The following is a 23,574-nucleotide window of genomic DNA, read 5'->3' as shown; positions in this document are numbered from 1 at the left end:
ATGGGTCTTGATGGACTTGCCGCTAGAGAAGGTGACATCTATGTTGGCTTTGTTCTTGATGAGGCGGGAAATCTGAAGAGTGACAGGGCCTTGGTAGGGTATGGTGATTCTGATGGGCGATGGAGCTGGTTTGGGCCTGGCATTGGAGTTCTTGAGGGTCTTGCGGATGGTTTTGGAGACTAGGTTGGCAGGATAGCTGTTGAGGGAGGTGAAGGTTTCCTTGAGATGGTCTAGTTCACTACTGAATTGCTACGGGGAGCTTGTGATGCTACCATATAAGACTTCGGCAAATTGCAAGGTTTCTACTTTCTTTATTAAATCTACAAAAGAATGATTAGCTGTGTAATCATGAGGATTGCATTTCATTTTTTGTTTGTTGTTATCAAATCGATAAATTAGAGATCCGTCAGTATCACACGTCCACTGAGCTGGACAGTCCAGTGAGAAAAAATGGCTATCGTGAACTCGTAACCTAGGAATACGAGGGTTAACTCAGTGGAACTGCAAGAACCCGCGTATGCAATTGCAAAATGGACAAGGGACCTTTATTGAACGTTTAAATGGACAGAAACGAGGAGAAATTGTTAAAACACAACCATAGAAAACGTTTAACGTCAAAAGATATCGCACATTCACGTGCATCAAGAAGTGTTCTTTAACTGTCTGTATCCACTGTATCCACTATAAGAATAACAAGATCTCCATCCCGACATGCGCTCAGATGTCCAACATGACAGCTGAAAATTACACGGCTGACACAGGACCAACGTCACATTATCATGCGACGACAGTTGGTAGGGCCAACCTAGAAATGTGTTGCTGGGGCCATGGATTTTGTACAGTGAGGCCATGAACAGGTTGTAGATGAGATATAACACCGCTGGAGGTAATTCTCACGGATCCAGGATAGGAACACCTAGGAACTCCGTGATCGCATTCCTGGCCTGCGACGCATCTCCGACCAGACAAGGCGAAAGCTGGGAGTCATGTACGTCGCCCCCTTCAGACGTGACATCATCACACTGTTTAGTGAAGAGTCCTCGAAAGGCAGATGATTGAGCAAGGGTGTACCTGTCATGATTCCACTGTGACGTCTTCACTCCTTAACGTATTCGATCTGTTGGTGATGAAACAAACAGCTGTATAGTCCGTTTATCCATCATCATTATGTTATTGGTTGTATCCTATGTTCACATTAAATCGCAATCTGAATTTCGATGCAACGTTTCTTTTCAACAATTGGATTTGTCTCTTTATTTCCCAGTTACATCCACCTATTAGGCCTGTGGTAGACAAGATGCTTGGGCAAATGGCTTTCGTTTCCGGTTTAATTCCCAACATGTAGCCTCTATTCACAACTTGTGTAACAAAGATGTAGACATTGCGTTAGTGTATACCACTATATGGAAATGGGAACAAGAACGGTTACTATACGCGTGGGAGGGAAACCACACAACCAGAAACTTGAGACATTTGTCCAAGCCCTATGCGCTGTGCGAGTTTTCACAATTTGTGACTGATGTCCTTCGATAAAATTCAATGCACATAATGATAATAATCACTTTCATCACTCATTACAATGTGTGCAGGTACTAAGAACTCTACATATGGCAGCATTGGGCGAGACTAAATGTGCCCGTTTGAATGTTTAAAGGTTATAATTAGTGGTAACATATGTATTAACTGTTTGTTTCGTGACATCTTAACAAACAACTTATAGCTGAACTGATTCAGCGTTACACATCCCATTGTGGTAGAAGCGACCCATCAATACTCACAAAATCTATTTTCAGTAGTCAGTGATCCAGATAGACCGCATTGAGGTCGACTATTGTGACAACGGGGAACTGTTTTCCATGTAAATATCTCTGGTAATATGTGAATTTGACCATTTATTTCCGGTCTTTTGTCATGGAAGAATCAGGAGATGAACATGTAGAATAATATACCTGTCGGGGTGGGTCAGGACAGAAAACGACATTTCTCTGCTGTTGAAGATCTTCAACGGTCTTGACAACGAAATACTGTGAGACCATTTTTAGAGGGGTCCATACACTGCATACCACTTAAGGAGGAATGCTAAAAGATTTTTTTTTAAATCATTATTTTAGGAGGGTCGTGTGTTAATAAGCCCAAATGGTATCTGTTAAGTATGGGTGTATACCGTTTGGAACCTGTTTGGAATGTAAATCACTTTTAAATTAAATTTGGCTGAGCCATCGCATTTTCTGTGCCGTGCTTCTTTTGAATATCAGCGCAGAGGCGCTATGGCAATCACGATCAGTGTGACAATTGTATACAGTGACCATCACCATCAGTGTGACAATTGTGTACAGTGACCATCACGATCAATGTGACCATTGTGTACAGTGACCATCACGATCAATGTGACCATTGTGTACAGTGACCATCACGATCAATGTGACCATTGTGTACAGTGACCATCACGATCAATGAGACAACTGTGTACAGTGACCATCACCACCAGTGTGACAATTGTATACAGTGACCATCACGATCAATGTGACCATTGTGTACAGTGCCCATCACGATCAATGTGACCATTGTGTACAGTGACCATCACGATCAATGTGACCATTGTGTACAGTGACCATCACGATCAATGTGACCATTGTGTACAGTGACCATCACGATCAATGAGACAACTGTGTAAAGTGACCATCACCGTCAGTGTGACAATTGCATACATCGACCATCACCATCAATGTGACCATTGTGTACAGTGACCATCACGATCAATGTGACCATTGAGTACAGTGACCATCGCGATCAATGAGACCATTGTGTACAGTGACCATCACGATGAATGTGACAATTGTGTACAGTGACCATCACGATCAATGTGACCATTGTGTACAGTGACCATCACGATCAATGTGACAATTGTGTGCAGTGACCATCACCGTCAGTGTGACAATTGCATACAGCGACCATCACCATCAATAAGACAAAGGTGTACAGTGACCATCACGATCAATGTGACAATTGTGTACAGTGACCATCACGATGAATGTGACAACTAAGGACAGTGACCATCACGATCAATGTGACAATTGTGTACAGTGACCATCACCATCAGTGTGACAATTGTATACAGTGACCATCACGATCAAAGTGACCATTGTGTACAGTGACCATCACGATCAATGTGACCATTGTGTACAGTGACCATCACGATCAATGTGACCATTGTGTACAGTGCCCATCACGATCAATGTGACCATTGTGTACAGTGACCATCACGATCAATGAGACAACTGTGTACAGTGACCATCACCGTCAGTGTGACAATTGCATACAGCGACCATCACCATCAATGTGACCATTGTGTACAGTGACCATCACGATGAATGTGACAACTAAGGACAGTGACTATCACGATCAATGTGACAATTGTGTACAGTGACCATCACGATCAATGTGACCATTGTGTACAGTGACCATCACGATCAATGTGACCATTGTGTACAGTGACCATCACGATCAATGTGACAACTAAGGACAGTGACCATCACGATCAAAGTGACCATTGTGTACAGTGACCATCACGATCAATGTGACCATTGTGTACCGCGTCCATCACGATCAAAGTGACCATTGTGTACAGTGACCATCACGATCAATGTGACCATCGTGTACAGTGACCATCACGATCAAAGTGACCATTGTGTACAGTGACCATCACGATCAATGTGACCATTGTGTACAGTGACCATCACGATCAATGTGACCATTGTGTACAGTGACCATCACGATCAATGTGACCATTGTGTACAGTGCCCATCACGATCAATGTGACCATTGTGTACAGTGACCATCACGATCAATGAGACAACTGTGTACAGCGACCATCACGATCTGTGTGACAAAAGTCCAATCCCTGCCCATGTCATGACGCTAGGTCCACCCCATGGATCCCTTTCCACAACGTTTCTGTCAGCGAAACGATCACCTCGTCGCCGCCAAATTCTGACTCTTCCGTCTGCATGGGAGACACAAAAGCGACTTTCATCAGAGAAGATGACACGCCTCAACTCACGATGACGCCAATTGTGATGACCCTGTGCCCACTGAAGTCGTGCTTGTCGATGCCGTGGTTGGAGAATAGGACGACGTGCTGGTCGTCGACATCTGAGGTTGTTGGAACGGACGTCGGATCACAGTGTCCCGGCTAATGTGTCGATTATGTGTTCCTATGGTCGGTCGAGCACTTTCACTTGCAGTTAGGAACGGATGTCGCTGGTGTTGTCGGGTAATCTGCCGATCTTGTCGAAGTGTAGTGACCCTAGGACGACCGCTCCAAGGAAGGTCATCTGTGGTCTGTGTAACATTGTATCGATGCAGGAGACGGTAAAATGTGGTTATGTTAACGTTGGAATGACGGACAACATCTTTGACAGACTCTCCAGCTTCCAAACGTCCGATAGTCTGGTTTCTCTGAATTTGAGTTAGGCGTGGCATTGTTGACCAAGGAGTGGTAGGTCCAAGAATCGGCCACAGTTTTATACCCACTACAATTCGTATATTTTCGATTTCGCGAGGAATGGGTGCATGATACCCACATATTCATTGAAATAGTGCGTTTTGGCAATTCGGTTTTTTTGTGGCGTTTTCCAAAATGCATCCAAAAATATTGATAACACCATCAGGCTTCACTACTTGCTAAAACTCGTATCAATTTATGGTTCCGTGTTACCTATTTGCTTAAAACCACTTGCGTTTCTTTTGCGTGTGAGTATATTTTCATCAACAGAGAATACCTAGTCACTTTGAAGACGGCAGGGCTATGCTGACTAGTTAGTTCAAATGCAGCCTGTAAGCATGGAAAGTACTGTACTTAATACATGCAAACTTTATATCCATCGTTGTTAAGCTTAGTTAGGCTCAACCACCCCCCGTAGTGGACGATATAGTCAATTGCTTCTTAAATGAAATAGTTTAGGAAAGAACACCCGCTACAAATTACATCCCTTGAATGGAAAGCTGTACTCGTACAACTATCAAATCGGTGAATACAAATTTGACACATTAAGTAGTCTTTAATTTCGTCAGCTGAACATAATCGATATTTTTTTTCACAAACGAAAGAATTATATTAAACAATTTCAATAAATCGTACATTATAACTGATCGTGAAAGGACATTGGGCACTTGATTGATGCTATCAATACCCAGACCGTCGCAGATGTACTGGACTGCTGCAATCAATGAACAACACTGGTAGAGCCAGCAAGTAACGCGCCTCCGGTGCCGAACGGCAACCAACACTACTACCCCCAACTGATTTCCCGGAGGTGAGTCTTGCCGCCAGATGCTCATGTGCTGGCTTACACGTGTGTTCTTCCATGGATATCCACGGGCCCTGCACGCTGGGCCTGGCCAGTTGACAGACGCTATGTGAGGTAGGTGAATACTTGATTGTTGTAATTAGGCTGTGTTTGTTCACCAGTGACGGCTGTGTATGTTATCTCATGCTGTGGAGCCAAGTATAGCTTCTTCGTTTTGTTTGTATCTATATATAGGTGGTACACTCTTGAGTCTCCACACACCGTTAAGTGTAGGTAGAGTAAGCGGTTGGTATAAAAATAGGATCGGGAAACCAGTACAGCTGTTTTGCAGTGTATATTCAATAACAGAGCGCAAGGACAGTCTTTGGCACACGTTCTTGTCCTTGTCACTACGACGATCTCTGTGTGTAATTATCCATAATTTATTGTAATAATATATTGATGCGTTCACGAATTAATATATGGAAACTATGTATAAAATGAAAACGGCAGTGTCATGATTTGCTTGCTGTTGATGTATATTGCAGTGGTGCATGCTACGGTCCTCTGTAACTGTAAGAATTTTACAGATAGTTCTTATTTTACAATAAGTCAACTGTTTTAGATACGAAGAAAAGAAAATGACCCAAAAAACCTCAAGGAATTCCCTGATCAGACTCGCGTTAAAGGTTACATGTTTGCAATTCGTCCGGATGGAATAGCCACTCAATGTAAACAGTGAGTACTCCTCGGGCAATGTGAAGTGTATTGCCTGTCCTAATGCCCCCCAAATCATTGTATGATGGTAACCAGGCACTGAGAGGTAATGAGGTGTGCCGAGATAGAGAAGGAGTAGCGAGTCGGCGCAAAAAGCCCATCGCCTACACTTCTATTGCAACTCCAGTTATTGCAGAGCTATGTAATTGTTATGCCTTATGTCAGATCTTGTCAGTTTGTGCTATTTTCATTTAGCTACTACGTATACCTGCATCTGATGATCAAAGCCAGCAACCAATTATGTCACTACTGTTTTAATCATATTTATTTGATAACATGAAATAAAAACAGAAACACAAAGACAAAATAAACCTGTAAGTAGTAGCGTTATATCATAATTACATGATAAGACTCATCAACCAGCTTTTGTTCATGATGCTGAAGAGGCCATATGCCTACATTATGACTAGTTACTAGTCATGTTGTAGGAGGTACTGATTTGACTGGGATACATACATGTCCATAAAACATACAATATTGCTCGGTGATAATATTACATTTGTTGAAATAATGGAGTGCAGAATTATCTGAAGGTGCATTCTTTTCATGTATGTGTTAAAGAATGTATAATGCGGTCTAGTGTAATTATCCTTAGTTTGATCGTGCCAATCATCGTATTATCGCTGAAGCACCTGTCCCACCTGTGGTCGCATATAGTTGTGTCAAACTTGGATGTGTCGAATTCCCGGTTGTCTCGAAACTACCTACTGGTCCCGGTGAATTCCTTCTATATTTATCATCATTTATACTCGTGAATATCACATGTGATGTTTGGTTTTCGGAAATTACGTTGTTGGTTGTAACGTTGTTCAGGCCCTCAGGCGTTCCACACGGGATTTGACTGTGTGGGGGACAACACTGCGTCCAAACATTGTTTTACCAGATTGCATTGCAATAGAGTTAGTGAGTGACTTAGGTTTACGCAGCTTTTGAGCAATATTCACACAATATCACGACGGGAGACACCAGAATTGGGTTTCACACATTGTACCCATGTGGGGAATTGAACCTGGGCCTTCGATGTGACCACTATAGAAGCGATTCAAGAAGTTTTACTCTTGTATGGAATAGCGCGTATGTTTTTCAGATTGGATTGAAGGAGTTAAGATAGTATTCATTATTACTATTACGCTTATCGTCAAATGATTTTCATATATTCTTCATTTTATATGTGTGAGGGTAGTGTGTTAAGTATTTAAGTGGTTTGCCATGCTTCATCTGGGACTAGGATAGAAGTGGGATATGAGTTTATGCTTTAATAACGTTCTTCATCCGTAACTGAGATAGAAGTGGGTAATTTGTAAAAGTGTCAAAACGACCCAGCGACTGATATAGAATGACCAAGACAGCGATAAATAATTTGTCATAAAGTTAAAAGCGATGTGTTTTACCGTGCTCTTAATCTGTAACTAAGAGAGGGATGAGTCCAATAGTATTGGTATAGGTATTCCTCTGCTACTAATACGGTAGGATTAAATGGAAGCCCCTGTTCCTCTTCTAACTATGGATAGAGTAACACGCTATCAATTGCATCTGCCTATTTGCGGCATGAGCAGGTCTGTATGGATTCCTCAGCAGTTGAACCAAACATTTGCTGACATGCTAACGGGCTACAACTTAATATCAAAGATTAAAAGGGAACACCGTACACGGAAAGAACTGTGTTCGTGAGCATCAGGTTAGACTTGGAGTAATAACATGAGTGAGTGGCAAGGTATTCGTGGAAAACAGTGGTATGTCAGTGGATCAGGGTTGGCGACATACACTAAAAATGTGATCTCTATTTGTGAATCACCTGGACACACACATGGTATATGCCAGCCCACATAGACGTGATGTTCATATTCGCATTTTATCATTACTCACATTCATCAAATGTGATCCATATGTGAAGGTTAACGCGTACAGCCGTTTGGTTGAAGTTTTTATGCACAGGAGAGAAATGATCACTCTCTAAACAACACTAGGTTCATATTCAGGGCTTCTGTTCCTTCTTACAAATAGTACTATATGTAACGAACGTAATCAGAAATATCTATGAAACACTTCGCGCGTCAGTTTTGTCTCATAAAACACATTCATACTTATGTCAATGGTATATAGTAGTGGAAAATGATAAATGGGATATAAACTTTCGCAATAGACGTTAATATACAACCTATATTTTTAAAATTCATCATGTTAAAGAACACAGTTATGAAGCGATGAACGTGTATATGTACACGGGTCTGGTCGTGTTCGGGATAATATATAACCACCAATGTGTAACTGATATTTTAAATAAAATTTAGGATTTTTGTTGTTGTAGGAAGACTGTTGATTGTTGTCCGTTTTGTTTCCAATTTTACTGTACAGATCAAAGAAAACCATAAACAGTTTTACTGAGAAACCTTAAACTTCTTTCCCAATCACTATATGATAAACGAAAGATGCGTTTATTTCAACTCAGTCAATATGCACACTGAAACTCCAAGCAACAGCTTTGTTGTGCCTGTTTAGAGTGTGCTTCGCAGTAAAGGCTTTGTGTGCAAGAAGACAATCGTGCTCTTGAGATGGTGAGAGGGAAAGATAACGTTACGTCAGTTTCCAGGGTGTCCCTAATCGATGCACCAGTCTCAATAATCAAGCTTCTTCTCTAATCAACGTACAGCTCTTATTAATCAAGGTTCAAGCCTCATTCATCACGACTCTAGTCTTCCTGGTACAGGCACAAGAATTACGTCTCCTACTTATATTGTTTATTGGCCATCGGCTGTTGACGTTGAAACAGTGTACGGGGATGTCAGCACATCATAACGAATATATCTCGTGTGCGGAAGAAAGGGATAAGACCTCGAGGACACTGCAGCCCCGATGTCGTCTTATGTAGAAGTAGTTCATCGATTTGTACTATTCTCATTATGTTTTTGTCGAGATAGGGCAGCAGTTGGTATTTGTAAAGACCTTGTTATGCACAGTTATCGTGTCAGTGGAAGAACTGTTTCAACACTTTTGTTGCTGTCGATCTGGACAAAGAACAAATCACAGGAACCGTAAGGCATCTGTCAGAAACTAATTAGATTCAGCCTACGGGAGATTTGTTTTTGTTTTTGTGCAAATTTACAACATGGCTGCATCAGTATGTGTACACCTTAAGAAGGGATGCTCAATTAGGCTTTTTGGAATCTGCTTTTAATGAGTTGATCTTTAAACTGCACCATTTTGTTCCATTGCTGGTTGTATTGTCTTCAGTGTAACAACACAGTCGCGTAGCAGGAAGATCGTTCCGGGGACCTTGTATCCCACCTTCCTTAGGAATATCTTATATTTCGAGTGAATACTATTTAAAATATATAAGCATCATTCACCGTTATACGGTACATGTTGCACATTTAAAGCATGCTAGGCTAGTTATAATAGTTTTAGGATTAATATATTACGTCCAACAATTAATCTAACTGTCTCTGGTGCGACATGTGTTCAAGTGCCAGAAGAGAAATCATTTCTATATTTAAGATAAAAATGAAGAATTGAACTTGCCGCTAGATGATAGTCCAGAGTGTAACCTTCTAGACAATGTTGAAACTATGGGTGTAATATTGTGGACATATTTAAACTGGTTGCAACTGGTAATGTCGGTGATGCATTCCCAGATATATGTCGATTTCATGATATATGTTTGATATTTATCCTGGCCCATTGCACACGCCAATGATTTGCTTCAAACAAAACTGCATCCAACTGCAGGCGTTAGACATCATAGGCGAGGGTTTAATGTCAGCCATATGAACATGTATATTGTATTTCAGCAATATTTCAAACTTGCCTAGTATTCATGCCATACTAAATCATCTAAGCGTTGATTTAAATGCTTATAACCGATATTGAATGTTATACAACCGATCTGTAATTGACTTATATCATACCGTATTCGACCTTGGTGTGTTAAATGCCTCAATCATTCATATTGTGTGCGGTGTATATTCCGGATACAACCCAATTATTCCAACGGAATTGTCTAGCATATTCATTCATATGCCAACAACACCATATATATTGACTATTCCGAGACGGGTAGGTGTTCAGATTACGTGATTCCGAACGTACAATCCACCAACCTGTCATGGCGAATCCTATATGACGAAACAACATACATCTGGTTGATGCTGTCATTGTTTGGTGGTTAGTTGCTATACCATTATGTCAACTTAATTTGATACTAGGATTCCGTTTCATCAAGGGCTGTTATGTTAGCTAGTTTGGCATTATTGATGGAGACAGATGGAGATATTTTGCTTGATTGCTCGTGATGGCTTTGAGATATTCACAGTGAATATGTGATAGTTCCCAGATGAAAGATCATAGAGTGTAAAGAGGTTCTAACTTCGAGTCACAAGTGTTAACTAGAAAGTCCTTGTTGTTTTAATGTAGAACTTTTCTTTGCCTTCTACACTGTTGCACAGACACTACACTATCGTCAGGTAAACGACTTTCGCAAAATCGCGAAATATCGAAATTATTTATTTACATATTCCTATATCTATACTGAACCGCAAAAGAAACGTCACCCCAATAACATTGCTTGAAAAGTTGTCATTTAAATATCTGGGTAATTTTTGTCAAAGTTTCTAAATTTTAACATTACCGCGTCCGGGAAAATAAAATTTGATGATAAAAAACAAAGCAGATGACAATAAAACCGATAGCCAAAATGCATCACGGAAACGGCCAAGGTAACCCGATGCACGTAAGTTCCGTGCAAATTGAAATGCACATGCGTTCCCCCATTTCTTGCCCTATAAAAATCCACCCAGATCGGATAACATTCATTCTTTATTGAATTGCTACCAAATGCAACGATTGACAAGAAATCAGCGACACCAAGCCCTTAGACGATTGCAGGCTGGACAAACCGCCCGTCAAGTAGCCAATGCATTTCAAGTCCACGTAAGGACCATATACAGGCTCCAACAACGGTACCAGACCACCAACACCACAGATGACCGACCACGTAGTGGAAGACCAAGGGTCACCACCCGACATCAGGATCGTCAGATTGTTCGACAGTATCTTCAAGATCGCTTTGTTACTGCTGTGAAAACTGCTCGACAGGCCATATGGACACACCAGCGACACATTAGTGCGGATACTGTGCGTCAGCGGTTGACGGGCAGACACCTCCACTGTCACAGGCCACAACGAGGACCCATTCTGACACCACGTCATCGCCGGAACCTTCTTCAATGGGCAACGCAGAACCAGCATTGGCGCCACCAGCAATGGAGAAGAGTCCTCTTCTCAGACGAGAGTCGTTACTGTATTTCAACAGCAGATGGCAGAGAGAGTCTGGCGACGCCGTGGGGAACGTTTTTCGGATGCTTGTGTTGTTGAGCGAGACTCGTGGGGTGGTCCGAGCATCATGGTGTGGTGTGGAATTGGTCTTGCGCAGAGGGTCGGCCCTGTGGTCTTCCAGAACATCGGTCCAGGGAGAGGCAATGGTGTCACAGCAGCTCGGTACATTGATCTAAGTCTTGAGACCACAGGCCATACCTCATTTGGCACGTCTCCGCAACCTCGAGTTTCAGCATGATAACGCCCGTGCGTGCCTACACTGCGAGAGCAACAAGAGACTTCCTCCAGCAGAATGGCTCAGAACCGTGCAGTGGCCTGCCCTCAGTCCCGATTTAAATCCCATTGAGCACCTGTGTGGGACGAGATTCAAAGACGCCGTAATGACGTCCGAACAAGGCCGACAACTGCGTCAGACGTTCCTTGGAGTGTGGGCTCAAGTGCCTATGGCTTTCATCAACCTCCTCATCCATTCCATGTATCGACGTTGCACGGCAGTGATCAATGCACATGGCGGACAAACGAGATACTGACTTGTGATGCCATTTTCTCAGAGACTAGTGTTGTGTTTCACTTTAAGAACATTTGACACGTTAATGTCAACCTTAATTATCAGTTTTGCCAAGTTTCATCTTTTTAATATATCTCAAAGTATGTTTACAGTGTTTGGACAAATAAGGTTTCTCATATATCTGTCCATGGTGACGTTTCTTTTGCGGTTCAGTATATTTAGGACGCGGTAACAGATGATACACATGTTTATGATTTGTGTACATGGTAATCAAATTATTGTTCACCTCATGCTCACTTTAAGGACACCTTGCTCTCGATGACATTGGGATATTGCAGGAACTCATCTGCACAGAGAGACGAGGCTATCACAAACGCAAAGCTTGTATGTTGAATGTTCACACGCGCATTACTTGCTTGTTCATAGAGACATAGGGTGTGTAAAGCATAGCTGTTGTTGGAACATGCATGAGTTATACCTACGCAAGGAAACTTGTAGTTAACGCATAGCTGCTGTTGGAACATGCATGAGTTATACTTACGCAAGGAAACTTGTAGTTAACGCATAGCTGCTGTTGGAACATGCATGAGTTATACCTACGCAAGGAAACTTGTAGTTAACGCATAGCTGCTGTTGGAACATGCATGAGTTATACTTACGCAAGGAAACTTGTAGTTAACGCATAGCTGCTGTTGGAACATGCATGAGTTATACCTACGCAAGGAAACTTGTAGTTAACGCATAGCTGCTGTTGGAACATGCATGAGTTATACTTACGCAAGGAAACTTGTAGTTAACACATAGCTGCTGTTGCAATTATTGACACATGCATTGCTGGTTTGCTCTCTTTGACATCCACGAACTGGAAGATGTGGGACGTACAGCAGCTGACGTATATACACCCAGGTCACTGCATTCTCAGGTAACATCTGCCTGGGTACAATTTCCTAGTTAATAGCTGATGGCATATCTCTTATCAGAAATTCATCATGTGTTAATCATCAGGACCAACTAAGTGCACTATTCTCACTGTGTAGATCCCTTCCATCATCCCTCGTTACAGCCTACTTGCCGAGTTACATACACCTCGCTCTAGACTTCCCCACAACCAGTACACCATGACTACTTGGAAATGAACAATTGTAGTCAGCGATAAGCATACAGGTTATACAAGCGGCAAGGTATGGTTCGTTTGCACCACTATAACTAATCATGGCAAATTAACATATGAAACTATTTTTCTGTGTAATTTGGGCAATTTACGGAATATATTGCTATCGCAGATTTAGAGTCAATTGGCTGCTATAATAATTGAAGTTGCTACAAAAACCTGGATCACTTGGAGTGTAGTGGAACACCTAACATAGGCTCAGGTCTGAAGCAATGAAACGGGGACGCTATCTTCCTACTGGACTATATGTTTTTATCACACTTGGCAGCTGAAATGATTTCTAGGTTCTGGTTTCGTAAATAAAACACAGACACACAATGTTGTACCGTACTCTTAGTCTCCTTCGAACTAACTCTGGGGGTTGATAGTCTGTATCAAGAGACAATAAACCCAATTACAGACGACACCTAGCGTGCGTGAGACTTATCGGCACTTTCCTTGGAAAGAGAGAGATCGGAAACTGCCTGTATAACATGACCACGTGATGTCTTCCTCCAGGCCCTGATAACAGCCTTCACTGTTAATGAACGTGATGTTGGCGATGTATTTCCAGCCATCGTGTCTCCACAATGAGAAGTGGTCATTGAATTACAATGACGGTGGTGTCATGCACCAACACTAGTGAGTGCTCTGTGGGGTATGTCACCAACAGGGCAACTGAATATTGACCATGGAACTGCCAACTATATGGCTTCACAGTCACATTCTATCTTGTAATTGACTATGAATCTCAAGGTTCTGTGCCATCATTGACGGTAAATGAGTACGGATGATATACTGCGACCATTTCATAATTCCGCAACTCAATGTTAGCCTTGTACGAGGTCGTGACCTCTACATCATAAACGTTATTCAGGCCATTATAAATAATGATTTACATATTGGATGGATTTACAAATATAATTCAACAAAAACCAAGAAGCGTGAAACGCTCATCGCCGCCCCACCAGTGAATACATATGTCATGCTCCTCGCGAGTTGACAGAAGACAGCTATGTAATGGAAGTCGAGGCTTTGTTTCACCAGACTTGCTCCAATAAATCCTACTCCAGATACATGACAGTAATACAGCATTCTGAAGAAGCTGGAGCTTTGCAGTACGCTGTCAGTAAGTTCGTTAATGGCAATATAAATATGGAGGTTGATGTGGACAAAAGAGCATATACCGATATGGTCTGAAATGGTTATGCTCGCTACAGTCGATAAGGTCTTCTACATATGTGAATGTCAGTATTTGTTTTCTACAAACCAAACCAGCAAAGCACACATATATCAAGTAACGATCGCGAAAGCCTTACAGTATACGTAATGATGCTATCTTACAATAATAATTGTTCAGTCCTGTGAGATTCTCCATGTGATGTGTTCTTGCTGCTGACGAGCTGCACAACATGCTTACCCAACGCTTCACTGAAACAATAAACACCTGTGAGGAGGGAATGTAAATAACGCTGTACGAGGCAGCCTCCTGGAAGGAGAAAGAAAGAACACTTGATAGAACCTTTTTCTTGTTTGGGAAGAGGATATCTCTCCCGTAAACCGATCCTCATCTCCGCGGCGGAATAGTGAAGTGTGGGCGTGACCGCAGATGAACATTGATGACACGAGGACGCTGCCAGGACCCAGATTCCCCGGACCTGATTGACCTGAATGCGACAACAACATCAGCGCTAGTGACACGAGAGGATAGTTCAGATGAGTCATCGATCTATGAAGCAAAGATAGTGTTATAGCTACTTCCATTCTTCGGATTGTTAATGTGAACACTCCATCTGTGACGGCCACGGGGAATGATACAATTAATGTCAACAATTATTTTGTTTTTGTCCTAATGGTGTGTGTTTTTCTATACCGATCATGGGTCATTATAAACTTAGTGTTTTCAACCGAGATCGACACAGGGAGTTTATTATCACCATACTGGATATATAATTGACGTTGATTGATTACTCATTTATGTTCATTGATCCCATTGTTATGACGTCAAGTTAATACAGCACATACAGTTAGACGTAAACCCATAATCGTTGAATATTTTACACGTCAGTCACATCAAGCAAAACGTAATTCATATTTAAATATAGAAAAGGTTTGACGTATTGACAGTATATCTCAAACTATTTATTTAAGCAGATGTTACCGTAATGTAACATCGACATGTGCCTATATTTATAAAAGATCGAAGTTATTTTCAGATATTCAGCCTATGTAACACAGCACCAAGCGGTGAAATTAATTGTCTGTAGCAAATTATTCCCCGGGGCTATCGTCACGCTGTTTGTATTCATGTTGAATTCAGATTAAGCGATCATGTGTGAAAAAAAACAATCAGAACTGTGTCAGCATTATGACAGCCCTATCTAATATCATCCAATAAGCAAGTAAACTATCGCATATGGACTGACAGTAAACTATCGCGTATGGAGTGGCAGTTATCCCTTAACAAGCGGGATGGGGAGGTGAGCATGCATGCTGTTCGGGATGAATACTAGAAATTGGCCGCAGCAGTTGGTGGTATTACTAAACTAACTAGATCATGTGTGACCATCCATCCATCAGCAGCAGATTGAGTTAAACATTATTGCAGATGTACGTTTCTCCGGAATCACTTTTCAGTGTTTTACGTTGGAAGCCGGGTAAACACTGACACGTCCGAGGACAAATACATATCTGTTGCTTCTGTTCAAGTGATAACATGATTTAGGATAGACACCCGAAGTGACATTTTGTTAGGTTAAAAGCTAGCAAAGCACAATTAAACATTTAACATGAATCATGTAGTTCTAAATACTGAGAACTAGTGTATGCAATATGCTGGCTTGCATTGATTCGATCCTGCCAGTGGTAATATAACAATACATCGTTGTTTCAGTTGAGAACGTATCTAGGAACCACACGTACTTTATATACGTACATATTATCGGTTTAGAATGGTTTTGTCACATTGACATTATTTTATAGGGTGCAAATGGCGCCCATCTCCTATGTTATGTCCAAGTATGGAAGGTTTAACAGTGTATAAGCTATAAAGACATGGTATTTGAGAAGGTTTGGCGAAGAATGGTGTGCCGTTTAATTTTCCTTAGTGTAATCAAGCACAGCAGATATGTGACTACAACAAGGAAACTTCATTTCCATAGGAACAAACCTTGGTGAATCATAAACATTTACTTACATGCGTAATGAAAGAATGCTATACCGACATGAAAACATTCGCTTTCTGAGGATTCTCCATCTAGCTGAGGTAAACATTCGATCAACAATTCTTTCAACTTGTCTAAATGTTCGCCTGTATAGGGAACCCATTCTCTATCAAGCTCCAGGAGTTTACATAACGTTGAAGGCACACGACAGTTTATTTAGATCAGTCCCAGCATGGTATTAACAACCCTAGGTGGTATTCCTAAACAACAGTTGCACGCAAACATTAATCTTGGAGATACCATTATAATGGGGGCGATGGGATAGCCTGGTGGTTAAAGCGTTCACTTGACACGCCGAAGGCCCGAGTTCCATTCCCCACATGGATACAATGTGTGAAGCCCATTTCTGGTGTCCCCCGCCGTGATATTGCTGGAATATTGCTAAAAGCTGCGTACGCCATATTCACTCACTCACTTCTAATATCATACTTATTTTACAAACACCACATATGCTTATTAAAAGAGAATATATATACAAGCAAAATACTCTTGTCTAGGATTATTCAAGATATTGTTATTCCCCAGTGACTGCGTACAACAGAATATTAATTCATGTTTAAGGATTCATGTTTACTGTATGAATCCAGCTGAGCAAACAACTGTGTTATACATCCAGAAGTAAGGATATTGATGTAAATATATTCCTGTAAACATGAAACCACAGAGTTTTAACATTGCTCTTAAAGTGATGTTTAGTATACTTTCTATCATGCACGCTGAGAGATGTACGGTCATGTTACACACGTTAACGTGGTAACGAGTCAAATATGTTTTTGTTTACACTCACATTCAAGCACTCGGCTATTTTAGTGAACTATCATATGCGGACATAAATGTTGAGACATATTCAGATGACTGTAATGCGCTGCGAACAGGATGAATATGTGCGTGTAATAAGGCATACTCCCCAGGCACCGTTACGTAGACACTCATTGCCCCTTCCCGGTAACAAACGTTTTTTTATTGTGTCTTTCATGACGCAGACTGGATAGAAAAAACATGGCACTGACACGCAGAAGGGAAGTCCAGCATGTGATAATAGTTCTAAGTGTAGTGTGTCCCTTGGCCCTTCTAAGGCGCCTTGCTTAATCTACCCAGAATATTTATGTTTCTCGTGTTATTCTTTCAAGATGGTAGGGCTTAATTATTAACTTTATCCGGAAAGACTCGGTGCCTTTTGATAGGAACTCTATAAATTAAGAAATAATCATCGATGAATTGATGCTTCGTAAAACTGACTTTGAATACTTATTTCCATATAGGCAAAACGACAAAGCCGTCGTACAAAACACATATTGTAAAATTACTGTGCATGTCAGGACATGTGATGCGGTAGCATGTTTGAGCAACTTAATGATGCATGCCCGTTAAAAAATTAGACTCAGTGAGATCCGTTACGCGAACCATTTCAGCATAGGATGTCGCAACGTTGGTGATAGAATAGATAGTTGGAGTTGTATTGATCTTAATGCTTCTAACATTTAATTCTTAAAATGATGTGTGGAAGAAAAACAAATAACGATTAATGTCCTGTAAAATCGATTTCTTCATTTGTTTCTCGTCTTCCACATGTTTAAGGAACCCCAAACCCTCGTTGGCTCGCATAGTATCTAATCAAGTGTCTGCGCATCTTCAAACTGCTGATAATAACAGAGCGTTATGAGATTGCAGTCAAGCGCACCTACTAGTCGTCAATACAGCAACGCAATGCAGTACTGTAAAGCTGGATCGACACACATAAAGAAGCTGCACGTCTGAGAGTTTGGCAAGCTCGGTTAAAGGTAGGATTCGGGGCAGTTTAACACTCTTAGATGTCGAGTATTTATGTGGATATTTGAAAGATCGCTATAACATATACTGTGCTGTTTTATATTCTCATTTGCAACAGTCTAATGAAACCTTCGTCTGGACTCCTAAATCTGCCTGTTTCAAGAATGTATCGGTGACTTATGTTTTCTTGTTCATACGCTATGCTTATTATGAATATCTTTATGTGTCAATACTAAAATCTTAACAATGTTTCTTTAAATATGTCATACTGTATACCAGCGAAGATCTCTACACTCCCTAATACAGTCATATTATTTCAGCAAAATTCATATATGTTAATTCCTATGTGGATAACGCACAGAGGACAAAGTGATCCAATTATCGATATTGAGGTCAGGAATCCGGCTACCATACAAACGAATAGCGTCTTGACACGCAGAACTAGTATACTATCAATTAGCACGGTAAACATATCAAACATATATATATTATGAGAATATTTCCCGACAGGATAAAGCTAATGGATAAATACGGTATCTGTTGGGTTAATTTTCGGGATAAATATGAATATATAACAAGCCAGGTAGGTACTACTTTCAGTGTTTACAAACATGGCGTCGCGCTTGTCTGTCGGCTATAGAGTCAGAATTAGCAATTTGGGATTTAGACAAATACTGGGCTCATTGCTATCCAAGTAACAGTGTAACCTGTTGACTCCAGCATCAAAACGCTAAGGTGAACCCAGAAATCGGTACATACAGATCAAAATTGTTAAATCAGAAAATAACTTCACAACTTCACAACTTCACAAGACAAATGAACAATTAACAAAGAAAAAAGAAAATTGTCTGCCACAAATTTATATTCTCGCAAGCCATTTTAATTTTTAGACACACACACACACCCACACCCACACACCCACACACCCACACACCCACACCCACACACACACACACACACACACACACACACACACACACACACAATTTTACCATTTTACCTTGCTTCATTTTGACGACAGCAATTACTCCAGCTGGCGGACCTATGGATTGCCTGGAAATCTTACTGATGGAGATTATTTTATGCTTTAATATTATTGATTTATGATGAATGATTTATATGATAAAGGAATCTCGATTGTTTTGGGGTGGTAAATATCCTATAGTGTGAATAAACAAGGATCGCTTAATACATTGCAGACGACTCACATTTTCATGTTTGTGATGACAAGCAGCATGAAGACAGCAAGACGCGTAGTGATGGAATGTGAATAACTAAGCTATTCTCGGCGATTCTTCTGAAAGAGGATGTTCCATTTGTAATAAATACATGTCGCACACAGTATCAAAAATGACAGGAACCACGAACTGTTTTTCTCGTTTTGTTGTGAGGAACAACATGTGCATGTAAACTATTAAGCTTCTCGAGCATTACTGTTTACCCGTTTTACCTGTTTTACCTGTTTTACCTGTTTTTGAAATAGCCATGTTTACTTGATTGGTTTTCGAAATGTGATGCTGTTACACTCAATGGTCACAAAACCACCTGAAAATACCACCTACAGTATCTGCAGATCGCCTAATGTTACACATGGTTGTTAGTGTTTAAGGATTTACTTGTGATTGTGTGTAGATCCATTGCATGTACTTACACCAACGTACTTGTGTTGACATATAGTATCATGTTCTCGGTTTACACATTCGTTCACTGGTACGTATATTTTAATGCACGCGACTCGGCGAAGTTAGTTGCAACCTTTGTCAGAGAAAGAATAGAGAGTTTTCACAGGAGGGAAAATATTGGATCTAACTTGTCCTTCTACGATGATAGCTGGATAAGTAAGATCTGCATAACATTATTAAGCGTTATACTGTTCATCTGTATTCGGTATTAAGGATTACCGTCGACATGAGAAGCAGATCAGAATAGCCTGCAATGTATGAAGTATGTTTTGATATGAGAAGCCAATCAGAATGGACTCTGATGTATAAGGTATGTTAAGCCATGAGAGTGAGTGAGCGAGTATGGTTTACGGCGCTTTTAGCAACATTGAAGCAATATCACGGCCGGATCACCAAATAATAGGCTTCGGCGTACGCATTAACCACTAGGCTACCCCACTGCCCCTACGACATGACAAGCATTTCAGAAGAAACTGTGATGCGTGAAGTATGCTACGACATGATAAGCAGATCAGAAGAGACTGTGGTGTGTGAAGTATGTTACGACATGATAAGCAGATCAGAAGAGACTGTGATGTGTGAAGTATGCTACGACATGATAAGCAGATCAGAAGAGACTGTGATGTGTGAAGTGTGTTACGACATGATAAGCAGATCAGAAGAGACTGTGATGTGTGAAGTATGTTACGACACGAGGAGCAGATCAGAAGAGACTGTGATGTGTGAAGTATGCTACGACATGATAAGCAGAACAGAAGAGACTGTGATGTGTGAAGTATGTTACGACATGATAAGCAGATCAGAAGAGACTGTGATGTGTGAAGTATGCTACGACATGAGGAGCAGATCAGAAGAGACTGTGATGTGTGAAGTATGCTACGACGTGAGGAACAGATCAGAAGAGACTGTGATGTGTGAAGTATGCTACGACATGATAAGCAGATCAGAAGAGACTTTGATGTGTGAAGTATGTTACGACATGAGGAGCAGATCAGAAGAGACTGTGATGTGTGAAGTATGCTACGACATGAGGAGCAGATCAGAAGAGACTGTGATGTGTGAAGTATGTTACGACATGAGGAACAGATAAGAAGAGACTGTGATGTGTGAAGTATGTTACGACATGAGGAGCAGATCAGAAGAGACTGTGATGTGTGAAGTATGCTACGACATGATAAGCAGATCAGAAGAGACTGTGATGTGTGAAGTATGCTACGACATGATAAGCAGATCAGAAGAGACTGTGGTATGTGAAGTGTGGTACGACATGATAAGCAGATCAGAAGAGACTGTGATGTGTGAAGTATGCTACGACATGAGGAGCAGATCAGAAGAGACTGTGATGTGTGAAGTATGCTACGACGTGAGGAACAGATCAGAAGAGACTGTGGTGTGTGATGTATGTTACGACACGAGGAACACGTCAGAAGAGACTGTGGTATGTGATGTATGTTACGACACGAGGAACACGTCAGAAGAGACTGTGGTATGTGATGTATGTTACGACATGAGGAACACGTCAGAAGAGACTGTGGTATGTGATGTATGTTACGACACGAGGAACACGTCAGAAGAGACTGTGGTATGTGATGTATGTTACGACATGAGGAACACGTCAGAAGAGACTGTGGTATGTGATGTATGTTACGACACAAGGAACACGTCAGAAGAGACTGTGGTATGTGATGTATGTTACGACATGAGGAACACGTCAGAAGAGACTGTGGTATGTGATGTATGTTACGACATGAGATTGAGAATGGTTGTACGCCGCTTGTAGCAATCTTCTAGCAATATCACGGCGGGGAACACCAGAAATGGGCTTCACACATTGTACCCTTTTGGGAATCGAACCTGGGCCTTCGGCGTGACGAGCGATCGCTATAACCACCAGGCAACCCCACCGCCCATACGACACGAAAAGCATATCAGAATAGACTGTGATGTGTGAAGTATGTATGACATAAGGAGATCAGAATAGACTGTCCCACTCTGGGAGGTTAGGATGAGATGCAATCAAACAAGTGACAGAACCTGACCACCCGATCAATTAATTAGTCTCCTTTGACGAGCACAGGTTGGGACCCATTCTTAGCAGACTATCCAGACACTCTACACTAGAATCACTGGCAGTGATATATGGTATCATATGAAAAACACAACAGACTAGACTGGGATCTAGGAAATTACGAATTTATAAACAGATTCCAAGGCAAGTACCACAGCATACTGCCATACAAAAAGGAAGCAGGTTTATTCATATGCAGGAGAGTAGGCTATGTCACAAAATAGAAAACATACATGTTGTTGACTTCGGTGTAACCACATCATCTCCCCGTATATAAACGACGTATTTGAAAGTATGAGTGTACCCCATTAGACGTCGGCACTCTCACACATACACACACATCTTTTGTTGTCCTCTTGGGGCTCATAATGTCGCCCATCAACCTTAGAAGTTGTTTATTAGCCAGATATCCCCGGACACTCCCAAACGAACGAGAACAACCATTACAGAAAGCTAATGTGTTGTTTTACTGAACACTTAACAATTGCATTATTCATGATATAGCCTGGTTCTCACACTGCGCTAGCTGTCGGGGCTAGCTGTCGGCTCCACTTTGTACATTTTAATGGTATTCTATCGCAGCTTCAAATGAGTGAGTAAATGGATGTTTTACGCCACGGTCAGAAAAATAGTTTGCATAAACCACTTTCAGATTACATAAGAAACCGCCAACGACGTCAAGGTACGATGATGTTCAATCAGCCAATACACACATAAGTATGACTACAAAGATTGACTGTTCTGCGACTCCCGTCGGCTTTAAGCCGTGAGAACTAGGTAGAAGTAGCTTTAAAAGCGAATGCATTTAGTTTAGTTGGGTTCAACGCCTCTTTCAGCAGTGTTCCAGATATATCACGGGGTATCCGCTTAATGTAGGAGGAAAGCCCTAAGTGATGCAGGTCTCAGACGTTTATCACTATGGTGAAACCAACGAGCATGGGTATGGTGCTGACAGACTTAGAAACATAATCGAGGCGAATCGGGATTCGAATCCACAATTATAAGTGACTGGGCCACCGGTGCCCCCATTACTAAAGACTATGCAAATATCTTGTAGATTTCAAAAACAATCAATATATCACAAGCTTGTATTCCAAGCAATAAATTGGACATCATTAACACATGTACTATTTGTATAAATTAGTTGGGTACATGATCTTCAGCGGGTTCCTGGGTATCCAAACAAACCTTTGTTTGAGGTTCACAACAATGAATAATTATTCTGATTTCTAAATGTCTGCAAACACGCGCAGTATTTAGTATAGAAGTGATAGTGGTTCCTACTGCCTTTGAGGGTATAGGTTGGTACTCTGTAATGTATCATGCTACATGGTATAGCACACTGTCATGTTATTCCATATCAGGCAAGCTCTGTGAAATCATTTCTCTTTACTGACTCCAATAACTCCACTCAAACACACGTCAGCTACGTACCATGTCCAATCACCACGGAGGAAGTGGCCTCTTATCTGTCGCTTCTCTCATACCCTTGCTAGTGATCGACCGCAATGACCACGGTTCAGTAGCACAACTCAATGGGGACAGGATGCTGGAAACTGTCGATGGAGTTGTTTGCAAATCAGCATCCGATTGCTACCGGGCTGTGAATCTCTGCGCTATTGACAGCTCGAGGGTTCAGGTAAGAGTAGAGATTGTAGAAGGATGAACCTTTATGAGTAGTTCTTATTGAAGCCATATTATATCATCTCATTCTAAAAGAAATGTGGAATGAGAATGTGTCTTTTACCAGCTGAACAGCATACACCGTTCAACATC

General features: G+C 41.2%; 1 protein-coding gene across 3 annotated transcripts in view; it reads left to right on the top strand.

The window, feature by feature from the left end:
* Positions 1-5,277: 5,277 nt before the first annotated feature.
* Positions 5,278-23,574, top strand: part of LOC124123793 (glycine receptor subunit alpha-2-like) — a 70,978-nt gene continuing 52,681 nt past the window's right edge. The window contains exons 1-2 of one of the 3 annotated variants that reach the window (XM_046486967.2): positions 5,286-5,423; positions 17,857-18,059. The gene's annotated coding sequence lies outside the window, so the exon portion shown is untranslated. Of the gene's footprint in view, positions 5,424-17,856; positions 18,060-23,308; positions 23,438-23,574 lie in introns of those variants that run through there. The other 2 variants (XM_046486966.2, XM_046486969.2) reach the window with 2 other exon arrangements.

Source organism: Haliotis rufescens, unplaced genomic scaffold (assembly GCF_023055435.1).
Source record: "Haliotis rufescens isolate VD_foot unplaced genomic scaffold, xgHalRufe1.0.p SCAF_7, whole genome shotgun sequence".
NCBI lineage: Eukaryota > Metazoa > Mollusca > Gastropoda > Lepetellida > Haliotidae > Haliotis > Haliotis rufescens.
The sequence above is the reverse complement of the archived record's forward strand: the minus strand, read 5'-3'. Positions and strand labels throughout refer to the sequence as shown.